Source organism: Mycteria americana, chromosome 14 (genome assembly GCF_035582795.1).
Source record: "Mycteria americana isolate JAX WOST 10 ecotype Jacksonville Zoo and Gardens chromosome 14, USCA_MyAme_1.0, whole genome shotgun sequence".
Classification (NCBI taxonomy): Eukaryota; Metazoa; Chordata; class Aves; order Ciconiiformes; family Ciconiidae; genus Mycteria; species Mycteria americana.
In genome coordinates, this window is record NC_134378.1 from 8264866 (window position 1) to 8277789 (window position 12924).

The window sequence follows — 12924 nt, forward strand, 5'->3', positions numbered from 1 at the left end:
TTGGACATTGCATGTTCCATTTTACTCATTCATTCTAACCTTAATAGGCACCTGTTGATTTGAGAGACAGTGAAAAAGCATAGAATACAAAACTCAGTACAAAAAGAATGGCATGGGAGGGCAAAAGAAGAGCAAAATATGAATGAGGGGGACAAAAAATGAGAAAATCTGTTAAAAGAAATAGAATCTTTAAATTTGCTTATTCCTTTCCTGCCATTACCTACGTTTATGCAAGGTCACTGCAAACTGTGAATGAAGAGCTAAATGATAACATTTCTGCTTACATTGAATTGGTGGTGGAAAATTAAGCTCCAGATAAATTGCTGAATATGGGACTCAATCTTTTACCAGCCTGGTTTTTGGCAAGGGTCTCCTATATGTACTAACTGCCATAAAGTTGACTTTAGTAGGGAAAAAAAAATATTAAGCCGTGTCCTGGACTGTGTGCTGGCTCCTTTGCACTAAAAGGATCTATAAAGCTTTCCTGAGTTGGCAGCTGAGATTTCTCCTGCAAGAGGGAATCCCTGGCTGAGGTAGAGCTGGCTTGCAGCCACTTTGGCTTCCATCTGTGCCAACTGTTATTAAGAAAGAGATCTGGAATATTGTCCTTCAAAATTGAACCTTCCATAGAAGCACAGAGACTTGCACTATTTTTTTCAGCTAGGTCTGAATCTTCATGGCTCATCTTCTCCCTGTGCATATGTCCTAAGCATGTATTTATATGCTGTGCATATAAAAGGACTCTTTCAGCAGAGTTGTGATTTTGCAGCATTTAATAGGTTAAATTTCTTTAGAGTATTTATCTTTTCTTTTTGTGAAGAGTTGTTTCTCCCTTTATGTGAATGTTTGACTATTACTATGAAGAAACTGGGTATGTTTTCATTGGGAAAACTCATGCTGATTCCAGGTAGAAACTTGTTTACAGTTCCTTTTCCAAGCCCTATCCATCTTAGTATTTTATTCATAATAACTGTAGTCTATTACAAAATGTTGATTCAGACACAATGAAGAGTAAGTAGGTTTGGTGGTTTGTTTTGGTTTTTTTTAAAGTAGGGATTTAATGTCAAATTCAAATGCTTTTATTTTGAACCCATAACATGCTATCTAAGCCCACAAAGATACAAAATAATAATCTTAACATCTTTAGGTTAGGTATATGATCCAGAAGCACGTAAAACTGACAAAAACCAAAGAGATTTGTTTGAAAAATATAAACGCCAAAGCTTTCACTTATATTATTAATCTCTTATGTAATGAGCTGAAAGCACATTAGAGTTCCTGAGTTTACTACGATACATGTAATGGGAGTCATCGTTAGATAACGTGTAAAAGATTGCAACAACCAGTTACAAAATAGTATGTAATTTATCCTTCATAATTGCTTCCTATTTTGACCTAAAGAACTTAATTGTTTGTTATCTTGCAACACATATGGTTTTGTTTTAAAGCTTCTTTTATATTTTGAACGTGACAAACATTGAGCACTTTTATTTTACCAGTGACAGTGGACCTGAGTATGTGCAGGCAAACTGTAATGTGACTGTTAAGCTACTGCAGGTAACAAGTTTGAGAATTTCAAGTTTTTGAGTGTGTTTGTCGTTGAGATTCAGAAGACATTTTGGGGGTACCAGACGTTGTGAAAGATGTCTCCTTTGTAAGTGTAAACCTGTGTCCCTCCAGCAAGGAGCCAGCAATGGAGAGAATTCCTAACTTCAGATGACCCCCAAATAAGAGCTCTCCAAACTGGTTTTCTAAACTACACTTATTTACTAGACTAATACATTCCTCAAAAAAACACATTTTAAGTAGCCTCCAGGTTTCACTCACAATACTGGTGTCATATCAAGATCCACTTCACCTCCATGGGGCTGTTCAGTAGTGACCCTGCATCAATGTATTAGAACCCCACTAAGAATTTTCCTGACGGTACAGCATTGGCACTGTAGTAGCACTAGAGCTAAATTTGGTCAGTGCAGGTAGAGATAAATTTCAGTTTAAATAATTTAACTTGGATTTACCAGCTTTTTCTTTCAGAATTGAGCCTGTGGCATTACTCTGCTCTATCCTAGTGGTAAAACTTAGGTTTACCACTAATCTTTCGGTATCCCCAACTGAGCTGTTTAATTACACTTCTTGCTCCCTGATGGCCAGTCTGGCCAGACTGTTGAGAATGGACTCGCATATTAGTGTCTTACATTCTATAAATATCTTATGAGGTTATTACATTGTAACATGGATAAACTAATTTGTTCTGTAGATGTATCTACTGTGAAAGGTAGAAAGGTTGCGGCATACTATACCATGAGATGTTTGGGCCAGATCCTCAGCTCCTCAATGTTGATGTAGCTCCGTTTCTACAACATACCTTTTCCTGATCTATGTTGTATTTTTTTTCTATTCCACCTTAAATTCAGACACTGGTAATGTTATTGCTTATGATTTGGGCTTTGATGTATTCTGGTAACAGAGGTGAAAAATTTCTTCACTTCTTACCAATCCCTGAGGCATCTTATCCTTAATGACATGTTAAGTGAAACCCAAAGTGCCAAGGACCAAATCTAGATGTTGTGGAAGATAAAAATCTTTTAGAGATACCAGTCTAGAATAATTTTGTAGCAGAGCCGTGGGGCAGGAAAAAGGAATGCTCCTGTATAGAAATATTCATTTAAATAAGCAAGAAATTTGGACTTCTTGTAGGTAGTGTTTTAGAACTTTGATAATTATTTCCAAGTACAGGAACAAACATATTCTGCCATTAATGTGGACAACACTTCATGCAGAGAAGTCCTTGTAACCCTAGCTAAAGCTAATATGGCCCATTTCCAGCTACTTGGAAGGCTTCTTAGTGTTCACTACAGGTATGTTTGTAGTTTATCTTTATTGCATTTTGTACGGGTCCAAATTTTAAAAATCATTACCTATTAATTGTGGGCATAGATAAACTTCTTGTAATTAACCCGTCAAAACCTGTAGAAACCTGTAGAAAAAAGGGGGGCAATGGTAAGTTTTTTCTTTATACTGCCTTCTGTCTTTCACATGAAGACATGACCTACTCTTTAATATCTCTTGCCAGTCTTTTGAATTAAAGATGTCTTTGTAGTTTTAGGGTGATTTTAAATGTCCCAATCCATTGAAACATTTATCATTAACATTCCAGCCAAAGACTCCTCTTTGTGATTAAAATAGTTTAAAAAGTTGTCTCGTGGACCCAGAAGGGTAACTTCACTGTGCATTTCATCTTGGTCAAGTTTTTATATTCTGTGTATTATTCTTCACAATTATACAGCCAGAAGTCTGTTATATTCCCTTTGGAGAGCTGTTTGATTGAGGAGAAATGAAAATGAAAGGGAGAGACTGAATTTTTGGATTAATACTAGCTACAGATCATCTGTGTTGGATTAAAAAAAAATCCCGATATGTGGGTCAAGAGGTTGGGAATGAGATATGGAATTGTTCATGTGAGGCTGTAGGATGAAATCAGTTTGACCCAAGTTGTTTGCATCCGATGATTGTGACTATTTGGTAATCATTGGGAAACAAGCTAATGGGAAAATGACTATATAATAAAGAGCTGAACCAAGCTATTTCTGCACTTATGTTCTATTTCAAAGGAAAAAAATGTGTGTCAGGGATGTAGCCACGGCTTACTGAACTCCAGTGTTCACAATGGCCAAAATGTTGTTGAGCAGACAACATATATGCTAATCAGATTTTGTGTTTGGAATATGAACCCATTTCCAAAAAAGTACATGTTTAAGTAGAATCATAAATTCAGTTTTAAAAAATCTATAATGAAAGTATGTATTTGGTATTCTTGATACAGAAGAGTGCAGGAATATTTGTTTGCTGATCAAATATCAGTTTTTATTGGGCAAATATGTATTTACATTTGTAATTACTTTGATGTAAGTGTTTGTTCCAGACAAGTCCAAGATAGATTTTCAGTTTCTCCAAATATTTAGATTTATAACATTTGTTTGTTAATTATCCACCAACTTCATAATAGAAATGATACAAAGCACAAGTGAAATCTTGTGTGTACAGCATGTGTGTATATACTTTTGTCAAAAACTCTGTGTAAGTTTAAAAAGTAGCTAATGCAGTGCAAGAGCTACAAGAGGAGTGAATGACAACATTGTGCTGGAAAAGATTTTGAGAAATGAGACTTTATACCTTTGCGTGAAAACATCAAAGGATAGAGAAGGTGATGAATGCTGAACATGTTTCAGGTTTATTTGATTATATTTGTGACTTTTTCAAATTTCTTTAAAAATGTGCTGAGTTTTGCTGTTTGCTAGCAGTTCAAGACCAAATAACCATAGTTTAATTGTAGGCTTTGTTGTTGCCGTTCTACTGACTTCGTGCAGAGGCATTTATCAATCTAAGGTTTGAAATTAACTTCAAAATGCAAAAAAGACAGTTTAACCCAGGGAAAAGGAGCCTGTAAGCATATTTTCTAACATGAAAGGAATGTTGGGATCTGAATCATGTTGGGAAGATGGTTAAATGTCTAGAAAGAAATTGCCAGATATGATGTTATGCAGCTTGAAACTTTTCTGGGATTTATTTCAAAGGATCCATTTTCTGTAGCATTATTTTTTTGAGAGATTTTTTATGTCAGCTGATTTACTTCAGTTTATAACATTAAATTACAATTTAACACTTTACTACCATGAGCAGAAATATTATGACTAAAATTACTATTTATAAAAAGTTTAAGCAGTATTGCAAAGAAATATGAGTTATTAACCTTGATCTGTTGTTTGCTCCTCATTCCTTTCACTAGCCTTTAAATCAAGTCCGTCAGATCTAACCTCTTTATCTCCCGTCCCCCCCAAATCATGACAATATTTTCCAGCAATCATCCCAGATGTGTGCAGTACTCAGAAACTAAACTGAAACATTTTGGATCGTTGCCATAAAATAATGTCAGACTTTAGGATGAAGATTCCTTATAATTTTGAAAACAAAACAAACCCAAGAACTTCATGATTGGATCTTCCAATTTGGGCCCAACACCTGAGTAAGTTACCACATATTCAAACCATAGTGTTAATTTCTCTACTTGATTGTTATCTTCTTGGACCAAGAATCTTGTGTTGTTATATGCCTGTATAATAATCAGCATAATACCAGCTGCATACCATTCTGCTCAGATAATGTGATGAATTTGATTTTTTTAATCTGTTCATCTTTTTCTATGTGAAAATTGGAAACATGGATCATAACCTGTATCTACCAGCCAAAGAAACCCCAAACCCTCAACACTAGTATCTTCTTTATAACTTGACATGGCCCAGAGCATAGAAGTCAAGATTACAATGGTATAGTTTAAGGCAAGAATAAACTGGATCTTGGCTGATGACAACAAAAGACCTGGCATGCCAAGCTGTAGCTTTGCTAAAAATCCTAGTAATATTGCTTCTTCCTCTTTAATGAATGGGCAAAGTCTCTCCACATCCCCTCACCCCGATGTCATTTTGCTGATATTTCTGCTGCCTTTCAAAAAATCTATGAGTGACTGCAAGGTGCTACCTTTGTAGAATACATTCCCAGTAGGATATTAGTGCTCTTCCAGTTATGGCTTCTCCTTTACTATTTTAATTTTTTATTTCAAGGGAAGTGAAACTTCCACCTATTTACCCATACTCAGAGTTTTCTTGCTCATGTATCACCACAAAGTCTATGTTGCCTACTGACAGGTGTCTCCCACAAAACTGTTTGCCCTCTAAGTCAGTTTTTGTTGATTGATGTCATTCACCTCTTTGGAATGATCCTTGTGAGTGCTGAGATTTGTCCTATTGCATTGTATGCTGTTGGATCATTTGGATCACATTGAAACTTATAGCAAAAAAAAAAGAAAATGTATGTCTGCCTCTGCAGCTGAGGTTTTCGTGTCTTTAACATTTGCATTTATCATAAAGTTTATAGACAATGCTGTGTATATATGTAGTATGTTGGACAGATTCATTCCCTAAATCAATAGGTAAATTGAAAAACTCAGGGTAATACTATCAAGCTATACTTCATACTACAGCTTAATTTATTATGTTGTATGATCAGAAGAGGAAGCTTTGAAGAACTGCTTGGCTTTTGCTGTTGTTAACTGATAAATATTAGCCAATGCAGTTAAATATTTTGTCCTACTCAGAATCAAATGCTGGTGTTTCTGCCCCTTTCTGTTTCAGTGGCCGAGATGTAGCTGTCTCACCTGAATTCCTTATCTTTGCTTTCTGCTAAAAAGTTGGAAAAGAATAGAAGTTCTATCCCTCATGCGTTACCTGCTGTTATAGGTTCTCATAGTTTAAGAAATAGCAGTAACTCTTTCCTTACTAGTTTAAGGTATTTTCACTGCATCAGTGACGCATCACATTATGTTAAGTGATTTGAAAATGTGTGTTATCTGAAAGTCTTGCACAAGTTTATTATTTTCATTTTGTGGGTAGAGCTTCAGTCAACAGGGCTGTCAAAAGGGCTATGTTGCTTTTTGTTTTTCCTTGAAAATTTTTACTTTTAGTTTATAGTCTTAACGGCTTTCCAAATGTCTTCTGAAGTAGCAGGCTCTTTTATGGCCTCCTCCTTAAGCTGTTGTACACTAGTTTTGCTCTATAGGCTTATACAGCACAGCTCAAACTCTGAAGAAATTCATGTTACTGCTAAAATACAATTAATTTTACATTTTGCATACATCATTGGCTTCATCATTGCAATAAAGTGACATCAACTAATTTATTATATTCTCCTTGCTCAGTGCCTGGATTTTTCACTTGATATGGCTGGGAATAGTTAACATATAAGAGACTGCTGTCATATTTGGCTGATATTGGACAAATCAGATATTTTTCTAGCTTTTCAGCAGAAGTAATTAATCTGTATGGAGTGCAATGTTGCTAGCTTTAGCACCTGAGCTCATTCAAGCATTTCTGCAGAGTTGTGCATTTTATTACAGTGACATACATTCGAGAAGGCATTTTGTTGTGAAACTAAAACCAGTTTTCCTCGCAGGATTCAAGTAATGTTCTCAGTCATGATTTAAGGAATGTGAGGAAATTGACCTACAGTGTTGTGAAAATCCTGACCCATGCTATTTTTTGCCCTGTATATTGTCTAGCATAATGAGGTCACAACTTTCACCATAATATTAATAAATGTAAGATTTTACTAAAATAGAGGTACTATGTGCAACTATAACAAAATATGTATTACTGACCATAAGTTTTTGAGTGGACTTCCAAATTACAAAAGTGGGCGATTAGTGCAACACTGCCATACATGTCAATAGATGTGAAACTTACACTGCTCATAGTGGATTTTTATCAAATCCAGAGGGAAAAATAAAAATTTTATAAACAAATTGAAATTACAGCTCAGACTATGTTTTCTATGGCCAGCCATGTTTGGTTTTGTTTGAAAGAGCTGCTAAGAAATCCCTTAACTGATGACTCTGTTTCAGGGTCCATTGAGTTACTTCATTGGAAGGAAACTGTGAGGATGAACCTCATAACCTCTACTACAAATGAAGGCAGTATGCTGCCATCTTTTCCAAATAGTGGAATTTCTGTGTGTGACTGTGTTGCTTCATCATGTCTTTCAGAGAAAAATCATTTGATTCTAACATTGAGTGTACCTTAAATAAGCCTTCAAGCCAGCACAAAGAAATTCAGAAATATTCAGGGATGATTACTTGGTCCATTTATATATATATACACACACACACGTATATATATATGTATGTTATGCATACCTTAATTTTTTATATATACTTATCTGAACTCTTTGAATTGGAGATTGCATATTTGAGAAGACTTGTTCCCTTCTCTATTGGAAAAAGCTGAAATGTTAGTCAGAAGTGTTCCATAGGCTGTGAACACATATTGTAAAACATATGCTAGACACTATATAATTATAACCTTATTCTTTGTCTTGAGAACTCATTTGTGAATGTTTCTCTGATGATTTCTTTTTTCATTACATCTTTTTGGACACTGAAAAGAAGATATAACTGGAGACTGACAATTCAAAGATCATTAGGTCTGGGTTCTGGCCAGTCTGGAGTGTCAAATTATCTCCAAGTGGAAGCAGGAACAGCCAGTAGTTAGTAGATTTATAGCAATCTGATCTGCCTTTGAGCTAGACAATTTTTCAGGAGTTCCCAGTGTTCAGGGCGATTAGCATCACATCTCATCTCAACATCTCCTTTGCTCAGAAACCATAGGGAGCCTTTGTATTGTTGCACTAAAGGAATTCAGGCATTCTCCTCCTTTCCCTGGCATCTCAACTTTGTGTCACCAGCATGGCCATAGGCAGAAGCTGTGGTGGATGCAGATCCTCTTCAAAAGGTCATTCCATTTATACTGCTTCATCTTTCTTTCTGCTTCTTTCAGGGCTCAGTCACTATGGTTTAGAGCATGAGTCCTCCTCTGTTCTTTGCTGCTTTCTCCATGCCTTTCTAGTCATACACTTACCTTCTACCCTGACAATTGACTTTCTGCTCTGATACACATAGTTCTAAAATTTAGCCTTTCTGCTATTTCCCCCCTAGCTATAACCCAACTGGCAATATCATGCCATCAAGGCAATATAATGCCAAGATTCTTGCAGTATTCTGTCAATCCCAAGTGCCCTTTACACTGTGAAGTAAATGAGTGAGCAGCGTCTATTTGCTGCATCAGTCTGTGTGTGATTACCAAGGAGAGTTAATGCACTATTTTCTTTTCCCTATAGGATGCCAGTGATCTCTGTTTCACATGAGTATCCTCTAGGGAATGTTGCTGTTTAAACCACAGCCTCAGATTCTAGGTTGGAAAAGTGACAAGGGTATGTATAGGAGCTCTGGTTTTGATTCCCAAAGGGTATGGTTGTCATCATTAAGGCTACTGATTATATGCCTTTCGTGTTCAAATTCATAACCATAGCATTCACTCTCCATTTGTCTGACATTTTTAGTGTCTGAGAGGAACAGAGAAACTATAGAAAGTCTTGCAATTATTGTGTGTCAAAAGTCAGTTTCAGATATGCAGTCTGAATTTTAAAATGCATTGTATCACTGAGCAAATTATTTGCTAAATGTCATGAGCTAGGTCCTTAATTATAGTCTGAGCAAATGTATCTGTTGGTGCTAAGGACTTGCTTCAGCTGTGGCTCTAGCTGTGATACCTAGAAAGATACCCTATTTACTTGGGGTGGTGCTTCGATCTGTGTTTTAGAAAGAAATGCTGATTGCTAATCTAGCTTAGGAAGATTTGCATTTGTAACAAAACCAGTGTTCTACAGGTGATCTACAAGTGATCGGATATACTTGCTATATCCAGCTGAGCCTGTAAGTTTTGCCTAATCGCAATAAGAAAATAGAAAGAAAATTAGAAAGGTATGTGCAGGGTATCAAAATGGCTGGAAGATATAGTAGTCACAGTGCATAAAAGCCTGATAAATTACTTGTTGAGTTGCACATACTGGTTTTAAACTGTGGTAACTTTTATGGTCTTCTGCACAGGAAATGCGATATGAGGTAACTCTTAATACAAAGAGTAGTATGATAGTATGTGTTACGTCAGAATGCTATGTCTCTGTTGTGCTAGACTCAGTGTGGACAACTGGTTAGGAAAGATCCTACCCAAATTAATGTGTTATCTCAGTAAATGAGGACAACAAAAACTAGGGTATGTGAAATAATAATTTAAGAAAGTGTCACGTGATTCAAGCAAGTTGGCCAGGAACAGATGGGATCTCACTTTGTCAGAGACTGGAACTGAACACTGGCTTTATTGTTCCATATTTTAATTTTCTAAAGATTCAACGTATCACATGTTAATAGGAGAAACAAAGCCTACATCTTCTTATGGAGATTTTTTTATTTGTTTAGGTATAAGTGAAACACATTATGGAAGTGCTATGGCCAGAGACTTTCAAGGTAAATGGTGCAGTTCTTGGTAGTCACATAATGTGTTTGGTCTCAGGTTCCTGAGTCAGGATTTAATTAGAGGTGAGTGTCTGTCCTGGTTTCAGTTGAGATAGAGTTCATTTTCTTTCTAGTGGCTGGTATGGGGCTATGTTTTGGATTTGTGCTGAAGACAGTGTTGATAATACAGAGATGTTTTAGTTGTTGCTGTACTAGTCAAGGACTTTTCAGCTTCCCGTGCTCTGCCAGGTGCAGAAGAAGCTGGGAGGGGACACAGCCAGGATAGTTGATCCAAACTGACCAAAGGGCTATTCCATACCATATGACGTCATGCTCAGTATATAAAGCTGGGGAAGAAGAAGGAAGGGGGGACATTTGGAGTGATGGCGTTTGTCTTCCCAAGTAACCGTTACGCTTGATGGAGCCCTGCTTTCCTGGAGATGGCTGAACACCTGCCTGCCCATGGGAAGTAGCGAATGAATTCCTTGTTTTGCTTTGCTTGTGTGCGCGGCTTTTGCTTTCCCTATTAAACTGTTTTTATCTCAACCCTCAAGTTTTCTTACTTTTGCTCTTCCGATTCTCTCCCCCATCCCACCGAGGGGGAGTGAGCGAGCGGCTGCGTGGTGCTTAGTTGCCGGCTGGGGCTAAACCACGACAGTGTCACAGTTATTTAGAATTACCTCTAGAGATGTGGGACTGCTGAGCTATGGGAAGTCAAGTGAATAAGTCTGAAAGATGGGAAAAGCATACTTAATGCTGTACATTTTTTGTTTGTTTGTTTTCCTGAGGTCCATTTTAAAAGGTGTAAAGGATTTGTGCATACTTAGTCCTTGTTAGCTCTGGTTTATTAAAGGTCTTCTGTTGCCAGACAGTGATAAGTGATTTGTCCAAAGGCAGCAATATACATACAGTGAGATGGGGAGGATGCCGAGAGATACTGATGGGTACCAGCAGCTGTTTCATACTGGTGGTTTATGTTAATTCTTCTTTAGATCTGCAACTATCATTCCAATTTGGCACCATTTCTCATGGTGCTGATTGATGACTATGACTTTAAATCAGATTTCATGTTTTTTTCTGGAGTAAATTGCTAATCACTTTGAATAATAGAGGGCCAGGATGTTTAAAGGGAGAAGAAAAGTGTCTTAAAGATAGAACATGCAAGAGTGAAACAAAGCATTTGTAGCTTTCCTGATTTTTTTTTAGATGTCTTTCACTCTTAGTGAAGCACTAGTTCTTTAGTCAGTCTTGTTTCCTTGCATTCTTCGGTTGCTAGTAATTAAAATACTAGGCCACAGTCTTTGCAGGTGTAAACTGGTAACATTGTACTGCAGCTAGTGGAACTAAGACAGTATATGCTACCCAAAGTTATGGTCTATTAAAACTGTAAAATTTCCACACATTCCTGTCTCTTGACTAAAATGGCTGGTTTTATGAGGCGCTCCTGCCAAAATGTATTTTTGTCTTTGGATTTCATACACAGTAGAAGGAAGACTTTAAACATGAAGTATGCTAGAACTCTGAAAACTCATATAAAAATCACTAGTTTCACAGTGCAATTAGTTTTACCTGTTAAGTAGAAAATAAAACAAAACCACCTGAGTTACCAGGCTTTTTTAGTCCTGTGAAGGGGATGTTGGGGAAAAGACACAGGGAGTAAGAGTTAAACTGTAACTCAAAGCAGGTAAGATTCCTAGAAATTGTGCAACTTCAGAACACTTCAGCTTTGTGCAGTTCTGCAACATCGGAGCAAATATGATTTTGCAAATGAAGCCATATGTAACATAGAAGTAATAGCGATATTGGTATGGAAGACTTGGAAAGTGAAAACGGACTTAGGGATTTTTTCCTTTTACAAATTTTTTGGTAAATTCACATCTGCTAAGATACCTTTTCAAACTGACTTGTTTCAAAAGAACTTTGTTATATCTAAAGGAAGAAGAAAAATGAGTGAAAAAATATGTTAGACTCAGACTGATAATTAGACATAGATTTTGTGCTGTTTGTCATTATCAATAGGAAGTCCGAGAATTCTGTTATTGCTGAGAAAAAAAAAAGAAATGCATTCCTATCAGATAATAAGCTCTATCTATTGCGATCAAGCCCTATTGGTAATAGAAATGCATTCCTATCAGATAACAAGCTCTATCTATTGCGATCAAGCCCTATTGGTAATATGGCATGTTTTCTTTAGTGAAGAAAAAAGTGAAGAAAAGGCTTTTTGTGTAACCTTTCTTGAAGAAATATCAGCATATATAGCAAACACTGATCTATTTATGTCGTAACACTCTAAATTATAACATTCTGTACTCTTAAGCACAGAGCATGATGTACAGAAGACTCAGGAAACTTTAATGTGTAGACTTCAGGATTTTATTATTTTTATCTCCTTTTCTTTCTTTCTTCCTTGCTTGCTTGCTTTCATTCATTAATTTATTTTATCTCTTGCTCTTTTTCATTGTTTTGTCTTTCTTTCTGGAAGTAGTTATGTTTTTTGTGTCAGTTCATGCTGGCACTGGACTATGAAACCTCCAGGCACTAGGCTGAACTGACATTTATGACCGTCCCATCAAAGTTCTGGTATGTACTGTTGTTTTGCATGTTAATAAAAGACAGATTATATTGGTCACTCTTTTACCACATGTAGTCTGGAGAAAGCTACAGGGTACAAAGTATGAATGTGCAGAAAGAGTACATCAGTACTAAAGTGTAGAAATAATTTAGAACTATTGTGATGTTTTAAAAAAATAAATGAGAACTGTTATATTCTGTAAATGTCATGGTGCCTGTTTCTCCACTTGTCTTTGCTGGTGCCCTGTTGAGGAGCTGAGATGCATGCAATAAGCAGAAAATCTGAATAAGTAAATAATCAACCTAATGTAATTTTTCTATCTGTGTGTTTCTAGATTTATAGATTACCTGCCAGGTAATGCCACTGCATATGGATCCTTCTGTGCAGCTATTCTAATATGATTGAAGTAGAATTTCTTGAGAGTAGAAAAGCTGCTACATTCATAATTGCCTGA